This window comes from Periplaneta americana, chromosome 14, assembly GCF_040183065.1.
Source record: "Periplaneta americana isolate PAMFEO1 chromosome 14, P.americana_PAMFEO1_priV1, whole genome shotgun sequence".
NCBI lineage: Eukaryota > Metazoa > Arthropoda > Insecta > Blattodea > Blattidae > Periplaneta > Periplaneta americana.
In genome coordinates this window covers 24,528,832-24,554,212 of record NC_091130.1, presented here as the reverse complement: position 1 = coordinate 24,554,212, position 25,381 = coordinate 24,528,832, and positions in this window count along the sequence as shown.

Genomic DNA, 25,381 nt, shown 5'->3' with positions numbered 1-25,381 from the left:
GAAAGGTGTTAGCTGTGTGTAATATACTTCGTTTCCTTTTTGTTCATAATAAAACAATGATTTCTATTTACACATTTTTCAATTTCTCTTACCCATTGCCTGGTGTACCCGGACCCAATTTGGTACTAGCATTGCAAAGCACATTCCAGTGATCTTCAATCGCATATAGTGAATTTCTATTCCTGCAGCTTTATTGGTTGATATAATATAGTTGCCATGACTTATGAAATTACTTTCGTATAATGACATCATCTTGTAAGATCCAAAATTGCTGCCGCATTAAGAACTAAGGGCTGGATAGTAGAAGAAGAAATCTCCTGTCTAGCTGAAAATGGGTCAACGAGACGAGTAGATATTTTAGCGTACAATGCTGACACTAAACAGGGCATCATTGTGGGCCCCACGATACGTTTCGAAGTAGGATGTCATCAGTCAGCCGAGGTCCACCTTGAGAAGAAGTCGATCTATGAGCCTACAGTCAACTATTTAAAGCTGAAATATGCCTTAATTCACGTTGAGGTATTCGGCTTGCTCATAGGTGCTCCAGGGACTATACCAGCTTTTTTTCGAAGAATTTCGACGGCAGTTTGCTCTCCCAACATCTCTGAGGGATGACATTGTGATAATTGTGTTAAAAAAAATCCTGCCAAATCCTAATTAATCACATGGCGCCACATTAATAGCAATTGTAATGTTTCACGCCCTTTTCTCTGTTTCCCTTCTTTAAAATTTAATATCTATGTTTACATATGTATAATAATATTTTTTAGGATATACTGAGTCCGTAAGGGCTACCCTCAATGGGGGGGCAGTTTAGTATTATATTATTAAACTTAGTGACAATTTTTTTGGCTGTGTGTTGTGGTACGCAGAATTCTTAAATTTTTAGTGATCCTTATTATGACATTACAAAGAATTTTAAGCTTAATTGTTCGCAAAGAATTTGGCAATGCTCACAATACAAGCAAATTTACATTCTATCTCCGTTGCATGGTGGTCATTACCGAATGCGAATAACAATTTACCCTTCCTCCGATCCCCTTTTGTGGGTGGCAAAAACACTTGCAGCTGTCCCTTTCCAGGGGAGGTTTTTGTATCAGATGCAGCCCTCACAGTGGATTGTTCTCTTATCTCTTACAAACATTTCTCTCCTTTTTTTTACTCCTTAAACTGTTTTAATTGCCTACATAATTCTTTTTCTCCTACTCTCAATTTTGTTAATTGTTCAAGAAGTATTCGAAGGAAAGAGTTATGGAGGTCCTGTCCTGTGAAATTTATGCGCCACCCAAACAGCGGATCTGGGTTTAATCCCCGGTTACCAGACATGCGATTTGTCTACACAAAAATGCGTTTAAAGTATTTTTAATCGATCTGAATAATTCTTTGGTTATAGGGTGCCTAAAAAATATTTTATTTTTATATAATTAGTTTTGTTATTTCTGTGTGAAATTGGTAACATTGGTTTGAAGGCTCTCCTAAGGCATAAATTTGGTGATGAATTTGTTTTCTCAGCCATATGTTACGCCGATTACACACTGTGTAGCGGAATCGTGAATGGACTCAAAGGAACATCCATTACCAGATCAATCGGTCCAAGGATATACCTCCTGTTATTCAGTTCTGTTAGAGGGTAAGTGAACTCTAGGGATGTAGCACAGCGGGAAGGATTATATCAATGAAAAATAATCCCATCGAGAATCGAACCCATGATCTTCCGGCTTTTAACGCAATGCCTTAACCGCGATGGTACCACTCGTACCAATAAGAAAATAGATCTTATACTGTATCCACGATAAAATATCAATATAACGAAATTAAGTATTACGAAATCAGTTTCCATATCCTGCATTTTCTCGTAAAATTTAATTTTAAAACATTTTAATTTAACGAATTTTATTTTTACGAATAAATTCGGTTTGAAATAAAAATTTCGCTTCCTTACCGAAAAAAAATCTACTTTTTCTTTACTTACTTACAAATGGCTTTTAAGGAACACGGAGGTTCATTGCAGCCCTCACATAAGCCCGCCATCGGTCCCTATCCTAAGCAAGATTAATCCAGTCTCTATCATCATATCCCACCTCCCTCAAATACATTTCAATATTATCTTCCCATCTACGTCTCGGCCTCCCCAAAGGTCTTTTTCCCTCCGGCCTCCCAACTAACATTCTATATGCATTTCTGGATTCGCCCATACATGCTACATGCCCTGCCCATCTCAAACGTCTGGATTTAATGTTCCTAATTATGTCAGGTGAAGAATAAAATGCGTGCAGCTCTGCGTTGTGTAACTTTCTCCATTCTCCTGTAACTTCATCCCTCTTAGCCCCAAATATTTTCCTTATTCTCAAAAACCCTTAATCTCTGTTCCTATCTCAAAGTGAAAGTCCAAGTTTCACAGCTATAAAGAACAACCGGTAATATAACTGTTTTATAAATTCTAACTTTCAGATTTTTTGACAGCAGACTAGATAACAAAAGGTTCTCAACCGAATAATAACAGGAATTTTCCCATATTTATTCTGCGTTTAATTTCCTCCCGAGTATCATTTTATATTTGTTACTGTTGCTCCAAGATATTTGAATTTTTCCACCTCTTCGAAGGATAAATCTCCAATTTTTATATTTCCATTTCGTACAATATTCTCGTCACGAGACATAAGAATGAAACGATAATAGAAGAAGAAATGGAGAAAATAGAGAAAGAAATGTAGGGATAGAAAAGGTAATGAAAGAAGGAGAAAGACAAGGAAATTGAGAAAGCCGGAAGATAAATTTAAAGAGGAGAAAGAATAAGAGACAAAAAATCCTCGGTAACTATGTCAGTGATGTTATTGTTTACTGTGATGAGAATCAAAGACGTAGGAAGCGCTGGTTTTTCCTGTTGGTGAAGAAGTGGCCGCCCCAAGCAGGTACCTGGCCGGCATTTGCACATTCATCATGTCTGGGCGCTGTGTAACCACAGTGATTACTGGGTTCTTTATTCCTGCATTACAACGTCGATGATGGAGTAAAAACAGAAGGGGTTGGAAAATTAATGCATTGCGGTAGAATCATGCATGGAAGTTAGTGTCAAGGGGAAGATTTGAAGCCGTACATAACGGCCGGTGTGGTCGCGGGGCGGGGAGGGCCAGGCCACAGACAAATTTGATTTGCCGTGCAGTACTGTTAGATAAGTACAGTGTACACGTTCACATGGTCTGACTTGTGCAGATCAGGGCTTTCTCTTCTCCAACTTAAGTTCTAAGCAAGTTGTCAGTCTAGATCCAGTTGTATCTTAGTACACTCAGGGCCGATTGTACAGGGACATCATTTTATTTTTACTTCAATTTGTATTGTACCTGAGTTTTTGAATGTACTTCACTCCCACCCCTTCTACTAATGAAGTTCAATCGTCCTCCACACAGATCCTAGACTGCATATACAGTCATAGTAACCAGTAGGTTCCAAAAATATGTTCGCGTTTTCCAGTGACGAATGACTTTTCAATATTGAATCATTTTCGCACAGGTACTGTCATCCATTTGCCTACGTCGTATCCCGGTTTCCTCCACCAGCCTTTATTCGCCAGCTAGTGGCTGGGCTGTCTTAACTCTTTTCTGAGAACATTAATTTCTGTTAGGAATTGGACGTCTACGTAATATTATACAACTGTTTAAAATAACTTAAATAAAAGGGCCTCGTTAAGTAATTAAATGGCACGTGATTTTCTCCCTTTCTATGACCCTACGACATAACCACTTGGACGGACAGTAGATAGTATGTCTGAGTAATTTTATCTTTTCGGATCGGGCAGAAGTGAAGATTGAATTTACAGTACGTAAGGTACTCTTTTATACAGTAGGTACAGAATTATTTCAACATGAGTTACTAGTACGAAGGACGAACCTGGTAATTGGAATTACGTACAATAGTCTATAGTGCGATAATATGCACATTAGAACTGAAGCCTGTATCGAAATGAACGGCCACCATTTTCAAAAACTTCTTTAAATATCCATATTATGATTATTTTTCAATTTAACTTCATTCTCTATATTGTACGCTAATGTGCTGTAACAGTACAATATACACTGCATAATTAATACGTCCGAATGGATAGCTCAATTCGTGAGTAAAAACACTCATTGTTAATGCTGTACTGTATTTTGATTAAACAAAAACCTAATGAAAATTATCAAACTCAAAATTGCGATATTTCCTAGTTTACATAAATGGATGAACTACTTTTCTTCCCTCCTATACCTAGTAAAGTGATTTATATTTTACGCCATATCATCGAACACCAGTCGTGGAAGGGGGTAGCAAACGGTGTTTCCTGTTTCAGTCGTTATTAGAAAGGTATAGCCAGATTAATATTAAAAATGTTAGTAAAAATAAAATGATGTCCCTGTATAAACGATTTAATCTTAAATTTAAAGGTCATGTTGATTCAGATAAGTCTTTGTGATATTAAGTCAATAATAATTTTGTATTTTCAGTCAAATACTTATCAAATATATGATGGCAGAAAAATAAATGCTGTTACATCATGTTACAATTTTAAATATCACAAATATTTTCGACTTTTTATAAGTCATCCTCAGGTGAGTTTTCTGACAGACAATTAATAGAACTAGGTGAAAAACATATCAAACGCATTTATACACTGGTGATTAAAATGCTTATGCATGCATTTACATAAGTATGGTTTCCATAGCCTTAAAATTGATTGATGTATATAAAGTCAGAGATTTAAAAATTTATATTAATTTTCTGCAACTGAAATATTCCAATTTAAATTTTTAGTAATTAACTAAACGGAAATTCAGTGCCGTTTATTTTAATTGGAGAAAGATTTGGTATGATAATAGTGTTTAACAAACGTTGATGCCCCATAGTTATTGTCTGTGATTTTTCTGGGTTCAGTTAAAGTCGAAAGTTTCATGCCCATGTTCAAATTGGGTCGAGGTCGTTGTTCTAAATAATAATAATAATAAAATAATAATAATAATAATAATAATAATAATAATAATAATAATAATAATAATTCCTTACTTACTTACAAATGGCTTTTAAGGAACCCGAAGGTTCATTGCCGCCCTCACATAAGCCCGCCAGCGGTCCCTATCCTGTGCAAGATTAATCCAGTCTCTATCATCACACCCCACCTCCCTCAAATCCATTTTAATATTATCCTCCCATCTACGTCTCGGCCTCCCTAAAGGTATTTTCCCCTCCGGTCTCCCAACTAACACTCTATATGCATTTCTGGATTCGCCCATACGTGCTGCATGCCCTGTCCATCTCAAACGTCTGGATTTAATGTTCCTAATTATGTCAGGTGAAGAATACAATGCGTGCAGTTCTGTGTTGTGTAACTTTCTCCATTCTCCTGTAACTTCATCCCGCTTAGCCCCAAATATTTTCCTAAGCACCTTATTCTCAAACACCCTGAACCTATGTTCCTCTCTCAGAGTGAGAGTCCAAGTTTCACAACCATACAGAACAACCGGTAATACAACTGTTTTATAAATTCTAACTTTAAGATTTTTGGACAGCAGACTGGATGATAAGAGCTTCTCAACCGAATAATAACACGCATTTCCCATATTTATTCTGCGTTTAATTTCCTCCCGAGTGTCATTTATATTTGTTACTGTTGCTCCAAGATATTTGAATTTTTCCACCTCTTCGAAGGATAAATCTCCAATTTTTATATTTCCATTTCGTACAATATTCTGGTCACGAGACATAATCATATACTTTGTCTTTTCGGCATTTACTTCCAAACCGATCGCTCTACTTGCTTCAAGTAAAATTTCCGTGTTTTCCCTAATTGTTTGTGTATTTTCTCCTAACATATTCACGTCATCCGCATAGACAAGAAGCTGATGTAACCCGTTCAATTCCAAACCCTGCCTGTTATCCTATAATAATAATAATAATAATAATAATAATAATAATAATAATAATAAAGACAATTTTAAAATTTAATTTTGAGTGAATCGCCAATGTGTGTCTGATTTCAAGTAGACCTGAGATCATTAATTTTTCATTACGTAATAATAGTTATGGTACTTGTGAGGTAAGTGCATCTTTATTGCACGAGTGGAAAGATTTAAGCACGAGGCGTCAGCCGAGTGCTTGAATTACACGAGTGCAATAAAGATCACGCTCACAAGTACCATACGTAATTTTATCCATGACCATAACGAAAAATCATGTTTTATAAAAGAAAATATGTTGAAAATAAGTCCTCATGTAATCACATACCATGGCATGGATTTTAGAATCAATACGTGTGCTAGGTAGGTCATGATGTAGGAGGCCATGATTAGTAAAGAATGGTATTTAAGGCGTTGGATAAATAACAAATTATAATGAATTATATAATTTTAATATATATTTTTTCATTTTAAACGTGTATTTTCGTCTTTTTGAAGTTTCAGGGATTATTTAGAAGTTTTCAAGGGACTATTGTGATTAAAATAATTTCGCATTTTACTTCTGTAAACTTAAAAGGAATATTAAAACTTAATTAATCATCGTGTCTGTTTAGCTCAGTTGGCTAACGCGTGTTGTTTTAAAATCCTATAAACCCAACTTCGTAGGTTCAAGTCTCCTCGCATCCCTAAAGGTAAATTATTACAAAATTTTAAAAAGATGTATATTAGATATGGATGTAATGTACAAATTACGACGTAGCAGATAGAGAAAAGAGAAGGAGATTGAGTGTATGTATATTTAAGAAATGGTAATAAAGAAGTAGAGGTAGTGACATCTAGTAACTAATATATTAACTTCTTGAGTAATAGTTGAATGGAAAAGTATACATGTGTGCCCGGGTACTAGAAAAAGACTAATGAACTGTGAGATAAAGTTCAAACTGTGAGGTAAAGTCTTTATCTCACTAGTGAAATAAAGTAATGTTGAATAAAAGCCTACTTTACAAACGCAAAAGTATTTAGTAAAGGCATGTTTTTCGTTATGGTCATGGATAAAAATTATTTTTTCATGTCCATCGTTCTGGGATAAACACAATGGTGTTGGGTAAAGGTATTTAAGTCATTTGCAGGGCCGGGTGTTTATGGAGATGGTGAAAATCACGACGTAATAGATTTGCAATAGAATTTTACTAATATTTACGAATTTATTGATTCTGATTAATAATATGCGGATAAAACAATCGCGACAAATCGCGAAATAGAGTTCTAATAGCGAAATATGAACACATTGGCGAATTATTACTATTGTGTCGTTTTATAGTGAATTTCATATTCTGAGTTTTTTTTTTTTTCGGATTTTTTTTTCACTTGAATTTGTTGTATATCCAAGTATGCTACATTACATGGCATTCCAGATGTTCTGATTACATTAGTGAACTCAAAAGACGGAGAATTCAACATTTCATTAATTTTAAAGTGTTAATTTGAGGGCTGCAAGTTTTTTTCGTTTTTAATATGTGTGTGTGTTAAATACAGTCTCAATCCAACAAATATTGTCTATTGACCAAACCGCACCTTTACCAGAATCCAACGAACCTTTAATGTTAATTATTTGGAAATTAATATTTATACTAGCCACCGGCGTAGCTCGGTCGGTTAAGGCGCTTGCCTGCCGATCCGGAGTTGCGCTCGGGCGCGGGTTCGATTCCCGCTTGGGCTGATTATCTGGTTGGGTTTTTTCCGAGGTTTTCCCCAACCGTAAGGCAAATGTCAGGTAATCTATGGCGAATCTTTGGCCTCACCTCGCCAAATATCCCGCTATCATCAAATTCATAGACGCTAAATAACCTCGTAGTTGATACAGCGTCGTTAAATAACCAAGTAAAGTAAAAAAAAATTTATACTGAATTAATATTCCAATTCCAAAATAATTGTATTTTCCAAAATTTCCATTAATCTCCGCCAAGCAGGCATTTCCCATATTTATTCTGTGTTTAATTTACTCCCGAGTATCATTTATATTTGTTTTCTGTTGCTCCAAGATATATGAATTTTTCCACCTCTTCGAAAGATAAATCTCCAATTTTTATGTTTCAGTTTCGTACGATATTCTGGTCACGAGACATAATCAGATTGTCTTTTCGGGATTTACTTCCAAACCCATCTCTTTACTTGTTTCAAGTAAAATTCCCGTGTTTTCCCTAATCGTTTGTAAATTTTCTCCTAACATATTCACGTCATCCGCATAGACAAAAAGCTGATGTAATCCGTTCAATTTCAATCTCCAGCAATCTCCGCCGACCCCAATATTAAAAAACACAAATGATAAAATTAATCTCCATAAATAGACTACTTGCCCCTGGTCATTTGTTTGTGCAAATGGAGTTTTGTTCCGTAGGTGATTATACATGTTAAATTCTACAAGTGGGTGTGTAAGAAATAAAAGAATACTGGCAGTTGATGTGTTTTGTGTACAAAATTATTTCCAATAAGGGTCCGAAGTTTAATTTTAATTTATCTCAAAACTCATTTTTATGACTTAAATCCCTTTACCCAAAGGCCATTGAATTGTGCATATGAAAAGAGGAGAAATCTCTGTACAGACACACAGACAGACTGACAGACAGTTTGACCGAAACCACTCTTTCGGTATCAAATATGTTGTTTAGGTTCGTGAAAATCTCTCTCCCTCTCTTTCTCTCTCTTTGCAGCATCAAGTACAAGACAGTGGTAAAAACTCGAACTCCTGTCCTCCAAACTCCAAAGTCGTCATTTAATAGGAAGTAATGGTGTACTCTTTGATGTCGACACTTGTTGGACAGGCAATAAACACAGCGAATTTTGTGTTCAAAAACTCTTCGGCAAACAAAGGCAGGCGTAAAAACTAGTTTCTGCAGTAGCAGTTTTTAACAGTCACTTGTCAACCGTCAAGGTAGCAGCTGTCGCGACCTGCTAACTTATCTTTTGAAAAACTGACAATTTGTGACTGTGTTTGCTCAGAGGCAAGGAATTGCTTAGCATATCCTGAGCCAATAGATATCACTAGCTTAGAAAACAGCTGTGAAGGAAAGCGACTGCGTAACGTTTAATAACAGAATCAGCTTCTGCGGAAACAAGAGCGAAGCGCGTAATAGTTTTTGCCGGCAGGTCAGTGCCGCGTTGACCGGGGAACCAGCCATCATCGTCCGGCAAAGCGCTCGGCGCCGTTACCTTGGGAACCTACGATACGAAATAAAACACGACTAGATAATTTTCTGCGTTGAATATATTATAAGGTTATTCAAAAGGAAATTCTCACTTTTAAATGTTAATAATTTTGTCAAATATTTAGATTCCATAAAAATAAAAACACTAATTTGTTCGTAAAGGAATGTGATTTTATTAAAACACGAAAAAATTAAATATGACGGCCACCGTATTGCTCAAGAAGAAATATAGTCTTTCTTCTATGCCAGTGATGTCAAAGCAAGCGCATTTTTCTGACCTTGACGTCGTGCGCGGGCAGCAAGCGCTAAGTATGTAAAAAAAATGTAAAAAAAAATGTAAAAAAAATGTAAAAAAATGTAAAAAAAATTGTACAAAATTGTAAAAATTGTAGAAAATTACTAAATTGTAAAACTATAAAAATTTGTAAAAATTGTAATTGTAATATTGTAAAATGTTGACATGTTCCACATCTTAAAGCTTCATTGCTCATGTAAGATCTATGGAATAAAATAAATGAATGAATGAATGAATGAATGAATGAATGAATGAATGAATGAATGAATGAATGAATGAATGGAAAAAGGAAGGGTTGTGTATATGAATAAGCAACCTGTTGGAATGAAAGAACAGTGGTACACAAACTTCAAACGGAACGTGAAATTTTATGTCGTTATTTTTATATGGCTCCTTTCTGTTTAATATCAGAAATCATCTTGTAAGATCCAAAATTGCTGCCGCATTAAGAAATAAGGGCTGGATAGTAGAAGAAGAAATCTCCTGTCTAGCTGAAAATGGGTCAACGAGACGAGTAGATATTTTAGCGTACAATGCTGACACTAAACAGGGCATCATTGTGGACCCCACGATACGTTTTGAAGTAGGATGTCATCAGTCAGCCGAGGTCCACCTTGAGAAGAAGTCGATCTATGAGCCTACAGTCAACTATTTCAAGCTGAAATATGCCTTAATTCACGTTGAGGTATTCGGCTTGCTCATAGGTGCTCGAGGGACTATACCAGCTTTTTTCGAAGAATTTCGACGGCAGTTTGCTCTGCCAACATCTTTGAGGGATGACATTGTGGTAATTGTGTTAAAAAATCCTGCCAAATCCTAATTAATCACATGGTGCCACATTAATAGCAATTGTAATTTTTCACGCCCTTTTCTTTGTTTCCCTTCTTTAAAATTTAATATCTATGTTTACATATGTATAATATTTTTTTTGAGGATATACTGAGTCCGTAAGGGCTACCCTCAATGGGGGGCAGTTTACTATTATTATTATCTATATTGTCTGTAAAACAAAAGTACTAACACTGATTTCTTAATATTGCACTTGTGTTTTAAATCTTAATAACATAATAGAGAGTTAAGAAGGAATATTCACTTAAATTCCATAGTAGTATAACATTATACTGTATTAAGTGGATGAAACACATCATTCATAAAGAAAGTGATATTCCAAAGAAAGAGGTTGAGTATGACATGATAAGTTGGAATTGATATTGATGGTATCTTTAGCCTTACAGAAGTAATCAATAAACTAATCAAAACAATATTACAGTACAAAGCAAAGTTACCTAGGTACTGTATCTGTTTAAGTGTAACTAATATTACATAACAAAACTCTTATCGCAATAATGCTTTTAAGGTGATATTTGTGAGCAACTTCCTATCATCAGAATATTAAATTATCTCGAAATCTGCTGAAGCTATAGAGCTGACATTTTTACAACACATGAGCACGTATCTTTTGCTTATGATGTAACAGTAGTTGCTTTGTTACTTCATTTCCTTACAAACAATTTCCATGCGAATATTTTCAAAATTTTTAATACACTATCTTCAGTAATAGGACATATTTACGGTATATTAGATTTACGAAAACATTCTGTAAGGCTACTAAATAAATAGGCATATACCTGAAAATTTCACTTTTCTATACGAAAAGTTGAGAAAATATTTCTTTTGAATAAAAAAATTCAAACTTGTGGAAAATGAGTATTAAAATTAAAACTTACATTCTTATAATGCACTTACAGGCCTACTTCTCAGGCATATCTAAAAATTACCGTGGATACAGTTTCAATAAGTTCTCTTCCCTCTATCTATTGAATCAGTGCTGGCCATCCCTGAATATAGCTCGACCAAGCAGTATATACCACCTCTTTCGTCTGTCTCTTTCCTTTCCGCTGTAAAGCGCTCAGGCTCTCCTGAGCTCTAAAGCGCGCGCTTGCTCCTACGGACATCAATTGACATCACTGTTCTATGCTATAAACGGCATTAGTAAGCACATTCCTAGGGATGTTTTCAATGACATCCGATAATGACTGTTTCAGCTCCTCACGTGTACTAGGTCTACTAAGAAATACCTTTCCTTTGAGATAACCCCATAACCAGTAGTCAGCTGGATTTATGTCCGGTGACCTAGAAGGCCAACTGTTCGGGAAATGCCTACTTATTACACGATCACCAAATGTGTTGCGCAATAGTGTTTTTACATTATTGTGTATGTGAGGTGGAGCGCCGTCTTGCATGAAAACAATGTTTTCGATTTCATGATTCTGTAACGCTGGTATTGCAAAGTCTTGCAACATTTGAAAATATCGCTGCCCGGTTACCGTCATTGTTTTTGTTTGTCTATTTTCAACTTCTTCATAGAAATGCGATCATATTATGAAATGTGACGCAAAGCCACACCAGATGGTAACCTTGAGATCATGTAATCCTTGCTGTATAATTGTGTTCGGATTATCTTCTGTCCATATTCTGCAGTTATGAGTGTTAACACCTCCATTCAATTCGAAATGTGCCTCATCTGCCATTTTTGAGCGTTTCTCTAATTCTGACCGTATCTCTAATTCTGAGCATTTCTGTTATTCTGAGCATATCTTTAATCCCTAGCAAATCTATAATCCTGATCGTATTTCTAATACATAGCCTATCTCTAATCCTGAGCATTTCTATAATTCTGAGCACATCTATAATCCTGAGCGTTTCTCTAAATCTGAGCGTTTCTGTTTTTCTAAGCATATCTTTAATCCCGAGCAAATCTTTGATCGTATTTCTAATACATAGCATATTTGTAATCCTGAACGTTTCTTTAATTCTGAGTGTACCTCTAATCCTAATCGTTTCTGTTATTCTGAGCATATCTTTAATACGGAGCAAATCTATAATCCTGATTGTATTTCTAATACATAGCATATTTCTAATCCTGAACGTTTCTCTAATTCTGAGTGTACCTCTTATCCTAATCGTTTCTGTTATTCTGAGCATATCTTTAATCCGGAGCAAATCTATAATCCTGGTTGTATTTCTAATACATAGCATATTTCTAATCCTGAACGTTTATCTAATTCTGAGCATATCTCTAATCCTTAGCGTTTCTCTAATTCTGAGCGTGTATATATATAATCCTGAGCGTTTCTGTTATTCTGAGAATATCTTTAATCCCTAGCAAAATCTATAATTCTGACCGTATTTCTAATACATAGCTTATCTCTAATCCTGAGCGTTTTTCTAATTTGAGCGTATCTCTAATCGTGAGCGTTTCTGTTATTCTGAGCATATATTTAATCCGGAACAAATCTATCATCCTGATGGTATTTATAATTGCATAGCATGTATCTAATCCTGAGCGTTTCTCTAATTCTGAGCATACCCCTAATCCTGAGCGTTTCTCTAATTCTGAGCGTACCTCTAATCCTGATCGTTTCTCTAACTCTGAGCATATCTGTAATCATGTAATCATGAGCGTTTCTCTAATCCTGAGCATATCTCTAATCCTGAGCGTTTCTCTAATTCTGAGCATATCTCTAATCCTGAGCGTTTCTTTAATTCTGAGCGTATCTCTAATCCTGATCGTTTCTCTAATTCTGAGTATATCTCTAATCATGAAATCATGAGCGTTTCTCTAATCCTGAGCATATCTCTAATCCTGAGCGTTTCTCTAATTCTGAGCATATCTCTATCCTGAGCGTTTCTTTAATTCTGAGCGTACCTCTAATCCTGATCGTTTCTCTGATTCTGAGCATATCTCTAATCATGAAATCATGAGCGTTTCTCTAATCCTGAGCATATCTCTAATCCTGAGCGTTTCTCTAACCCTGAGCATATCTCTAATCCTGAGCGCTTCTTTAATTCTGAGCGTATCTCTAATCCTGATCGTTTCTCTAATTCTGAGCATATCTCTAATCATTAAATCATGAGCGTTTCTCTAATCCTAAGCATATCTCTAATCCTGAGCGTTTCTGTAACTCTGAGCATATCTCTAATCCTGAGCGTTTCTTTAATTCTGAGCGTATCTCTAATCCTGATCTTTTTCTAATTCTGAACATGTCTCTAATCCAGAGCGTTTCTCTAATTCTGAGCGTATCTCTAATCCTGAGCGTTTCTCTAATTCTGAGCATATCTCTAATCCTGAACGTTTCTCTAATTCTGATCTTATCTCTAATCCTGAGCGTTTCTCTAATTCTGAGCGTACCTCTAATCCTGATCGTTTCTCTAATTCTGAGCATACCTCTAATCCTCATCGTTTCTCTAATTCTGAGATATCTCTAATCATGTAATCATGAGCGTTTCTCTAATCCTGAGCATATCTCTAATCCTGAGCGTTTCTCTAATCCTGAGCATATCTCTAATCCTGAGCGCTTCTTTAATTCTGAGCGTATCTCTAATCCTGATCGTTTCTCTAATTCTGAGCATATCTCTAATCATGAAATCATGAGCGTTTCTCTAATCCTAAGCATATCTCTAATCCTGAGCGTTTCTCTAACTCTGAGCATATCTCTAATCCTGAGCATTTCTCTAATTCTGAGAGTATCTCTAATCCTGAGCGTTATCTAATGCTGAGCATATTTCTAATCCTGAGCGTTTCTCTAATGCTAAGCGTATCTCTAATCCTGAGCGTACCTCTAATCGTGAGCGTTTCTGTTATTCTGAGCATATATTTAATCCGGAACAAATCTATCATTCTGATAGTATTTATAATTGCATAGCATGTCTCTAATCCTGAGCGTTTCTCTAATTGTGAGCATACCCCTAATCCTGAGCGTTTCTCTAATTCTGAGCGTACCTCTAATCCTGATCGTTTCTCTAATTCTGAGCATATATCTAATCATGTAATCCTGATCATTTCTCTAATTCTGAGCATATCTCTAATCATGTAGTCATGAGCGTTTCTCTAATCCTCAGCATACCTCTAATCCTCATCGTTTCTCTAATTCTGAGCATATCTATAATCCTGAGCATTTCTCTAATTCTGAGCGTATCTCTAATCCCGAGCGTTATCTAATGCTGAGCATATTTCTAATCCTGAGCGTTTCTCTAATGCTAAGCGTATCTCTAATCCTGAGCGTACCTCTAATCCTGAGCGTTTCCGTTATTCTGACCATATCCTTAATCCCGAGTACATTTTCTAATCCTGAGACTATTTCTAATCCTGATCATATGTTTAGTACATAGCATATTTCTAATCCTGAGCGTTTGTGTTATTCTGATCATATCTGTAATTCCAAGCACTTCTATAACCCTGAGCGTATCTCTTTTTCTGAGCCATGTCTCTAATTCTGAGCAAATCTCTAATCCTAATCGTATCTCTAATAAATAGCATATCTTTAACCCTGAGCAAATCTTTAATCCTGATCGTATCTTTAATACATGCCATATCTCTAATCCTGAGCGTTTCTCTAATTCTGAACATATCTCTAATTCTGAGCATATCTCTAATCCTGAGCGTTTCTCTCATCCTTATAATACGCTGTCTCTAATCCTGAGCGTCTCTCTAGTTACTTGTTCGTATACCTAACTCTCTGATCGTATCTGTAATCTTGATCGTAACATACTGTAGTCCTGATAAGGAGAAAAATCTTGATGATGACTCTGATCGTGATCCTAAGATTTTATTGCTGTGAATGATAGGGCCTATAATTCTTGTCCACATCCTAATTCTGATCGTAATTGCGCTCCCAATTCAAATTATATTTCTTACATTGGGAATACAAGTTTGTCTCTGAGTAACAACAGAAGGAAATATGTTATAATGACATTAAAATTTCTGCAGACTATTATTATAATGTATTTTAACTCTCGTCACAGATATACGATCTGCCATGTCGCTAACGTAAATTGCAATTGTGCAGTCTGCAAATATATTCACAGCCCTTACCCCCAATTAACTGAATAATCTGCAGGGTGGGAATCCGTACAAGGACGGTAATTCCTCCGCGCTTGTCTAGAGGTCTAGGGTTCGAAGAGATTTACTGCACTTGGAGTTACTTGCTGCTATACCAAACCGTACGAATGAAGGCATAACTCCGCACATAAGAGAGAGAGAGAGAGAGAGAGAGGGTGGGGGAGATATCGTTGCTAATGCAGAGTTGCAAAACTTGCATTGTGGAATCAAATATTATATTTTTGCTATTTCTGCTACGAATATAATTCACTGGCTTTTTATGATTGTGCCGTTTGTCTGGCGAGCGAAATTTTACCCTATCGCTTTCCCTATTACATGACTTCCATGCTTTCTCTAATATCTGTAAATTCAGAAGTTAGATTTGACAAGCATTGAGCATCTGCACCTGACATTTGACAACACCTTCTTCGAGTCGGTGTGCGAAAGTCTTATCTGTCTTTTCTAAACTGTTATTATTGGAGTGAGATTAGAATTACAAGCACTTCCCCAAACTGAAATTCGATACTAGAGAATAGATTGAAATAAAGTTAAATATATTATACGTAAAAATTAACTGATAAATATGACCGAAGTATAACAAAGAAATAAATTCTTTTACATAATCTATTGCCCAAATACATAATGTATTTATTCAGTTGTAAATGCTGGTCAATTGTAATGCCTAAATACTTAACTTCACGACAGAAAATACTCAAATGTAACTCTAACACTGATAGCCACGTGCATCAACGTCGGTTAGTGTAATCACCAGTTAAAAGTGCCATCTGACCCCTGGTTAAGCATTTCTACTGTGCATCGATCTCGGTTAGGACTTAAACAGGAGGTCATATTCAGTGGTTAAAAGAGATAACTAGTGATCAGTAGGTGTAGTAAAGAAAAATAGCGGCCAGATTCTCAGATTGTACTTGGATTGCTTGAATAGGAATGATGGCGGGCGTTAATTTGTACTATAGGAAACAGAGAATTCTTACAGGAATTAGGTCACAAAAAATGTCAGGAGAAATTTTGTTTATCAAAATTAATTTTGTCTTTTCTGCTGCAACATATGGATCACTTGGAATAACCCAGAAACAGAAACAATCCTATTTCTCTCATGAACCGGTTGCTAACATTACGATTCTGTGCAACTGATATTTGAGTATTTTAAGAGGGAACACTCGAGTACCGGTATCTCTTTTCTATGTCGTAGGTTAAACAAGAGCGATTATAGTTTAGGATATTGTACAGTTCATTGGTGTACATATTATACTCAGGTTTAGAGAAACGCTCAGGATCAGAGATATGCTCAGAATTAGAGAAACGTTCAGGATTAGAGATATGCTCAGAATCAGAGAAACGTACAGGATTAGAGATACGCTCAGAATTAGAGAAACGTTCAGGATTAGAGATATGCTCAGAATCAGAGAAACGTTCAGGATTAGAGATACGCTCAGAATTAGAGAAACGTTCAGGATTAGAGATACGCTCAGGATTAGAGATACGCTCAGAATCAGAGAAACGTTCAGGATTAGAGATACGCTCAGAATTAGAGAAACGTTCAGGATTAGAGATACGCTCAGAATCAGAGAAACGTTCAGGATTAGAGATACGCTCAGAATCAGAGAAACGTTCAGGATTAGAGATACGCTCAGAATTAGAGAAACGTTCAGGATTAGAGATATGCTCAGAATCAGAGAAACGTACAGGATTAGAGATACGCTCAGAATTAGAGAAACGTTCAGGATTAGAGATACTCTCAGAATCAGAGAAACGTTCAGGATTAGAGATACGCTCAGAATTAGAGAAACGTTCAGGATTAGAGATACGCTCAGAATCAGAGAAACGTTCAGGATTAGAGATACGCTCAGAATCAGAGAAACGTTCAGGATTAGAGATACGCTCAGAATTAGAGAAACGTTCAGGATTAGAGATATGCTCAGAATCAGAGAAACGTTCAGGATTAGAGATACGCTCAGAATCAGAGAAACGTTCAGGATTAGAGATACGCTCAGAATTAGAGAAACGTTCAGGATTAGAGATACGCTCAGAATCAGAGAAACGTTCAGGATTAGAGATACGCTCAGAATCAGAGAAACGTTCAGGATTAGAGATACGCTCAGAATCAGAGAAACGTTCAGGATTAGAGATACGCTCAGAATCAGAGAAACGTTCAGGATTAGAGATACGCTCAGAATCAGAGAAACGTTCAGGATTAGAGATACGCTCAGAATCAGAGAAACGTTCAGGATTAGAGATACGCTCAGAATCAGAGAAACGTTCAGGATTAGAGATACGCTCAGAATTAGAGAAACGTTCAGGATTAGAGATACGCTCAGAATCAGAGAAACGTTCAGGATTATAGATGCGCTCAGAATTAGAGAAACGCTCAGGATTAGAGATGCGCTCAGAATTAGAGAAACGCTCAAGATTAGAGACCAAGTATCGAGAGAAGAATTTAGAAAATTCCTGATTATATTCAAGAGGAAGGTTAAAAAATGAAGCAAGAAAAATCGTATATTATTCACTGGCTCTTGATAACAGCAGTGACATTACTGATAAGCAAAACTTGAGATTTTTATCCGCGGAATTGATCAAGATGTTAGTACAGGAACCACCACTGGTTGTAGTTTTCATGCCAAGTACCCTTCCTCCGTCTCCTTACTTCATAGGCTGTGTGTCGCATGTAATCACTGCAGCTCGAGTTTTGGTCACAGCTGATGTAGATATTTTATCGCCGACCAATACTCAAACTTATCAAAATTGCGTTCTTTTATCTGGCAAAATTTCTTTCAAAATTTGCACTAAGTTATATTACCAGCTGAACTTTTTATCGCTATACATCTACCAACTATTAATCAAACATTATGTTTTCTATGGTAACAAGGTTGTCCACTATCACCAACTTTATTTAATATCTATATAAATGAAATTATTTTAAAATGGAACCAAATCTACACATCAAGAATCAAAATAACCAGTGCTCTAACATTAAATACCTTACTCTATGCCGATGATCAAGTCATAATTTCCAATTCAGAGGATAATTTACAAAGAGGATTGTATACATTAAATAAAATATTAAAAGATTTTGGGATGGAAATTTCAGCACAAAAATCAAAAGTAATGGCATTTTTAGGACAAGACCCAGTCAGAAGTAAGATAATACACAATAACTAATGCCTCGAACAAGTGCAAAATTTCAATTATCTGGGTTGTGAAATATCTTATCAAAATGAAAAAGATGTGAACAAGAAAATTACCAAATTTACACAAATTCTAGGAATAATAAACAATACATTAAAAGCTAAATTAGTACAAAAATCTACAAGAATAAAAATATATAATGCACTAGCATTACCCTCCCTTTTATACGGAAGCGAGAAAAAAGACATGAACAGAATCAAAGCAACGGAAATGAAACTTTTCAGGACAGCAGGATATACTCTTTTAGACCGAAAAAGGAATGAAGACATTTTAGAACAATTAGAAGTAGAGTCAGTACAAGAAAAAATCAGCAGATACAAATTCAATTGGCTAGATCATGTAAGAAGAATGGAAAATTCAAGAATCCCAAAAATTATGATGCAATATAAACCTAGAGGACATCGTCGACCAGGAAGACCTTTAAGAAGACTGCTAGATGGGGCCGAAACAGGTCTACAGAGGCCTAATTCGTGAAGGATGATGATGATGATGATGGTAACCGTTTTCACTTTCTTTTATAACGAAGGTACAATGCTCATTACAACCTGTGTCGTACATAGGCCTGTTTTCCATTATGGGAACATGCCATGGAATCTATTTATCTAGCTTGTCAGTTGAGTTGTTAGAAATAGAATTAGATAATTCGAATTCATTCAGAATAATCCATTTTGGATATCGAATGTAGAGCTCTGAATAAAAAGTGGGCACAAGTTTACAATCTCATTTTATAATACACGGATAGGGAGTGTGGAAATCCATTTTGTGCACCCCCTGAAAACATCCCCTTTTGAGAAAAGTGCCCCTTGCTCCCCCGCCGCGCCTCACGCAAAATCCTCGGTGTTAGCGATATAAAAGGCAGGCGCGACGCGAACACTAAGTGGCTGTATGAATTTCAATACGGGACAATGTGTGGGAATATGGAAGATTGGTCGGACATTGATTTTCTGGCAGAATCCAGCCCCGACTTGCTCTCCGTTGTTATACACGATCTGTGTGCTTCGAGAGGGCTCTGCTGTACAACCAGACGCCTTCATTTTTCTCTTATATAGAGCGGCTATAAAAACATAAGACTGTTACATGGAAAGCACTTTTGTTCTGCCGGGGAAAAAGACGGCCTCTAGTTGCAACATCAAGTATAAAGTTAGTTACGTCGTAAGAGGTCGTTATGAAGGAAGTGAAATGCTGACAAATGGAGGGAAGGAGTGAGTGAATGGGCGAGCGGATGAACGATCAAATAAATATTTATTTATTTATTCATTCTCCACTGATTCTTATACAGAGACATCATTTTATTTTTACTTCAATTTTTATTGTACCTGAGTTTTTGAATGTACTTCACTCCCACCCCTTCTACTAATGAAGTTCAACCGTCTTCCACACAGATCCAAGACCGCATATACAGTCATACTAGCCTTACCGTCACAGTACGTTCCAAAAATATGTTCGCGTTTTCCAGTGACGAAAGAGCTTTCAATATTGCATCATTATCGCACAGGTACTGTCGTCCATTTGCCTACGTCGCATTCCGGGTTTCCCTCTCTGTAAAGGCTAGTGGCTGGGCTGTCTTAGCTCTTTTCTGAGAACATTAATTTCTGTTAGGAATTGGACATCTACGTAATATTATACCCATACAACTGTTCAAAATAACTTAAATAAAAGGGCCTCGTTAAGTAATTAACAGTCACGTGATTTCCCTCCTTTCTACGATCCTGGGACATAACCACTTGGACGGACAGTAGATAGCATGTCTGAGTAATTTTATCTTTTCGGATCGAGCAGAAGTGAAGATTGAATTTACAGTACGTAAGGTACTCTTTTGCAGAGTAGGTACAGAATTATTTCAACATGAGTTACTAGTACGAAGGACGAAACTGGTAATTGGAATTACATACATTAGAACTGAAGCCTGTATGGAAATGAACCGCCACTATTTTGAAAAATGTATTTAAATATCCATATTATGATTATTTTTCAATTTAACTTCATTCTCTATAGTGTACGCTAATGTGCTGTAGACACTATAATATACACTGCATAATGAATACGTCCGTATGGATAGCTAAGTTCGTGAGTAAAAACACTCATTGTTAATACTGTACTGTTTTCTGATTAAACAAAAACCTAATGAAAATTATCAAACTCAAAAACGTGATATTTCCAAGTTTACGTAAATGGATGAACTACTTTTGTTCCCTCCTATACCTAGTAAAGTGATTTGTTTGTATATTACGCCATCGAACTCCAGTCGTGGAAGAGGATAGCAACCGTTGATTCAAAGGTATAGCCAGGTTAATATCAGAAATGTTAGTAAAAATAAAATGATGTCCCTGTATAACCCTGCTTTACTTGAGATAGACATGCTAGGGTTTTAATTTTAATTCATTAAATCAATGCCCTTGGTGTCCATTTCTTTCAGAGGCTGTGTAAATTGCATTGCCATAGAGCGGCCGGAAGAAGTAGATCAATCCAAAAAAATGTACATTATTTCATCGGCAATCGAACCCGCGACCTTCCGGTTTTGTAGCTTTTAGGGTACGTACAAGACCAGGGCCGGGCATGAGAGCGGCTCCATTTAGTCGGCCAGAGCTGCTCTCGCTCCGCAAGGCACTTCAATTCCAAGCCAGAGCAGAACGCTCACGCAGTGGCGGACTCGCATTAAAGCTACCTTCCCTGCATTAATGTAACAAGAGCCACGGTTGTTCTAGTCATTCAGTCTGTCAGTACATAATAGTTTATAAGGATATTACATCAATCCATTGTACATTACAGAATTTATAACACTCTTATTAATTTAGTGAAATAAACTTCGCTCTATGCACACACACAAATCATTAGGCTTATTTACATAACCCATACGCACATACTGCAATCTCCTCTCCACGGTTCTACCAGACAGGCGTATGGCTTCCACTTCCCCTACTTGCTGTGGACAGAGTTCATCTGCCAATATAATTAAACATCGCTTGATGAATTCACCTTCGTTGAATGTTTTCAATTCCTTTGCAATTTCGTGGCAAATTTTGTAGCTAATTCTCATAGCCGATTCACTAAGTACCTTATTGTCATCCTGTTAATATATAATATAATATAATATAATATAATATAATATAATATAATATAATATAATATAATATAATATAATATATAATAATGTGATGCGATGCGATATATGATATGATATGATATGATATGATATGATATGATATGATATGATATGATACGATATGATATGATATGATATGATATGATATGATATGATATGATATGATATGATATGATATGATATGATATGATATGATATGATATGATATGATATGATATGATATGATATGATATGACCATAAATTAATACAACTTAAAAAGACGTTTCTCAGGTAGGCTACATTATATTAGAGTATCTATTCGATATTTATATTGCATTATAAGTTATTATAGTACATTTAGTAATATGTAATTTTAAATTATACAAGTATTATGATATATCTTAGTATAATATATCACAGTTCATGATATATCATATATCATATTATAATACAATGTAAATATCAAATAGATACTCTAATATAATGTACCTGAGAAACATTTTCTTTAAGTTGTATTAATTTATGGCGTTCATTACCAACATATTTGTCATATTCAGTAGCATGTTGTAAAGAATAATGTCGTTGGATATTGAACTTCTTAATCAGTTGGAGTGTTTTATGCCAAATTAAACACTTTGCTAATCCACTGCTCTATACCAAAAATAACTCCTCCTCCCATGATACATTAAAAGCATTGGGAGTAGCGGGCCGCTTTAGTGTATAAGCGGAAGCACCGTCTTCAAAGTTCGTCTCATACTGCAGAGTCACCACTGCACCGACACTGAATGACGTACAGTATGCTTACGTCACACCGCTCGCGAGATGCGCTCTTTAAAGCAAGAAACGCTCATTTCTCAGAATCACGTAATGTGCCCAGCCCTGTACAAGACGAAGCTGTATCGAATATTCATTGAGGAAGACATTTTTCTCACAAAATTTCGATCAGTGTATGGGAACGATGGTCACCCAGCATCGTGATGAATCTGGGGAGCTACGATGAGATGGAAAAATGGTATCGTAAGCAAGCTATAGCGTCTGAGGGAATTATTGCTAATCAATCATTACTTCCATTCTGATTGGATGATCATTCACTCATGATTTGATGAGACAAGAGAGCAGTCAGTTGGTCGCCCTTGACCCTTCATAGGCTACCACTCCACGGTGTTATTAGTTATTATTATTCATTCGGTGAACGGGAGAAAAGTTCGGGGCAGAAGAAGATAACGGATACTAGACGACATTAAGATATATGGATCATATACGGAGACTGGACAATGCTGGGTTTGCAGTGAAAGACCTGCTCTTGGGAAGAAAACTATGAATGAGCGAATGAATTATTCATTCACCAATCAGTCCTTATAATTAATTAATTCATTCATTCATTCACGTGTTCAATAATTCATTTCATTCATTCATTCCTGTTTTAAATAATTCATCTATTTCATTCATTCACGTGTTCAATAATTCATTTCATTCATTCATGTTTTAAATAATTCATCTATTTCATTCATTAACGTGTTCAATAATTCATTTCATCCATTCATGTTTTAAATAATTCATCTATTTCATTCATTAACGTGTTCAATCATTCATTTCATTCATTCATTCATGTTTTAAATAATTCATCTATTTAATTCATTCACGTGTTCAATAATTCATTTCATTCATTCATTTATGTTTTAAATAATTCATCTATTTCATTCATTCAAGTGTTCAATAATTCACTTCATTAATTCATTCATGTTTTAAATAATTCATCTATTTCATTCATTCACGTGTTCAATAATTCATTTCATTCATTCATGTGTTAAATAATTCATCTATTTCATTCATTCACGTGTTCAATAATTCATTTCATTCATTCATTCATGTTTTAAATAATTCATCTATTTCATTCATTCACGTGTTCAATAATTCATTTCATTCATTCATTCATGTTTTAAATAATTCATCTATTTCATTCATTCACGTGTTCAATAATACATTTCATTCATTCATTCATGTTTTAAATAATTCATCTATTTCATTCATTCACGTGTTCAATAATTCATTTCATTCATTCATGTTTTAAATAATTTATCTATTTAATTCATTCACGTGTTCAATAATGAATGAATGAGCGAGCAGATGAACGATCAAATAAATATTTATTTATTCATTCTGCAGTGATTCTTATACAGGGCCATCATTTTATTTTTACTTCAATTTTTATTGTACCTGAGTTTTTGAATGTACTTCACTCCCACCCCTTCTACTAATGAAGTTCAACCGTCCTCCGTACAGATCCAAGACCGCATATACAGTCATAGTAGCCTTACGGTCATAGTAAACAGTACGTTTCAAAAATATGTTCGCGTTTTCCAGTGACGAAAGAGCTTTAAGTATTGAATCATTTTCTCACAGGTACTGTCGTCCATTTGCCTACGTCGTATCCCGGTTCCCCCCACCAGCTTTTGTTCACCAGCTAGTGGCTGGGCTGTCTTAGCTCTTTTCTGAGAACATTAATTTCTGTTAGGAATTTGACGTCTACGTAATATTATACAACTTTTAAAATAACTTAAATAAAAGGGCCTCGTTAAGTAATTAACTGTCACGTGATTTCTTCCCTTTCTACGACCCTACGACATAACCACTTGGACGGACAGTAGATAGCATGTCTGAGTAATTTTATCTTTTCGGATCGGGCAGAAATGAAGATTGAATTTACAGTACGCAAGGTACTCTTTTATAGAGTAGGTACAGAATTATTTCAACATCAGTTTCTAGTACGAAAGACGAAACTGGTAATTGGAATTAGGTACAATAGTCTATAGTGCGATAATATACACATTAGAACTGAAGCCTGTATCGAAATGAACGGCCACAATTTAAAAAAAATGTGTTTAAATATCCATATTATGATTATTTTTCAATTTAACTTCATTCTCTATATTGTACGCTAATGTGCTGTAGACAGTATAATATACACTGCATAATGAATACATCCACATGGACAGCTCAGTTCGTGAGTAAAAACACTCATTGTTAATGCTGTACTGTATTTTGATTAAACAAAAACCTAATGAAAATGATCAAACTCAAAAGTGCAATATTTCCTAGTTTACGTAAATGGATGAACTACTTTTGTTCCCTCCTATACCTAGTAAAGTGATTTGTTTGTATATTACGCCAGTATCATCGAACTCCAGTCGTGGAAGGGGGTAGAAAACAGCATTGATCCAGAGGTATAGGCAAGTTAATATTAAAAATGTTAGTAAATTAAAAATGATGTCCCTGTATAACCCTACTTTCCTCGAGATAGATATGCTAGGGTTTTAATTTGATTCATAAATAAATGTCCTTGGTGCCCTTTTTTCAGAGGCTGTGTAAATTCCATTGCCTTAGTGCAGCCGAAAGAAGTAGTTCAATTAAAAAAATAGATATTACCTCATCGGGATTCGAACCCTCGACCTTCCGGTTTTGTAGTGTAAGGATAGCCTACGTACAAGAAGAAGCCTGGCTGGTAGCTGGTAGCCTGACTGGTTACCATGCTGCAAGGAATGCCTAGACGTTACGCAATAGAGACTTGCAAGACGAAGACTGTTCGGTCGATTGCTACCTAGCTTGTTAGCCCGCTGGTGGCTGGTAGAATGGATCTCCTCATTTTTTCAACTTACCAGCGACCTAAATTCCTTTTCTGCTCATGCATTCTGAGACTCCGTGCAACTTCCCTACGTGCTAAACGCCTGCTGCTATTCATTTCGACGCGTACAATGAATTGTGAAAGATTAATTTCAAATAATACT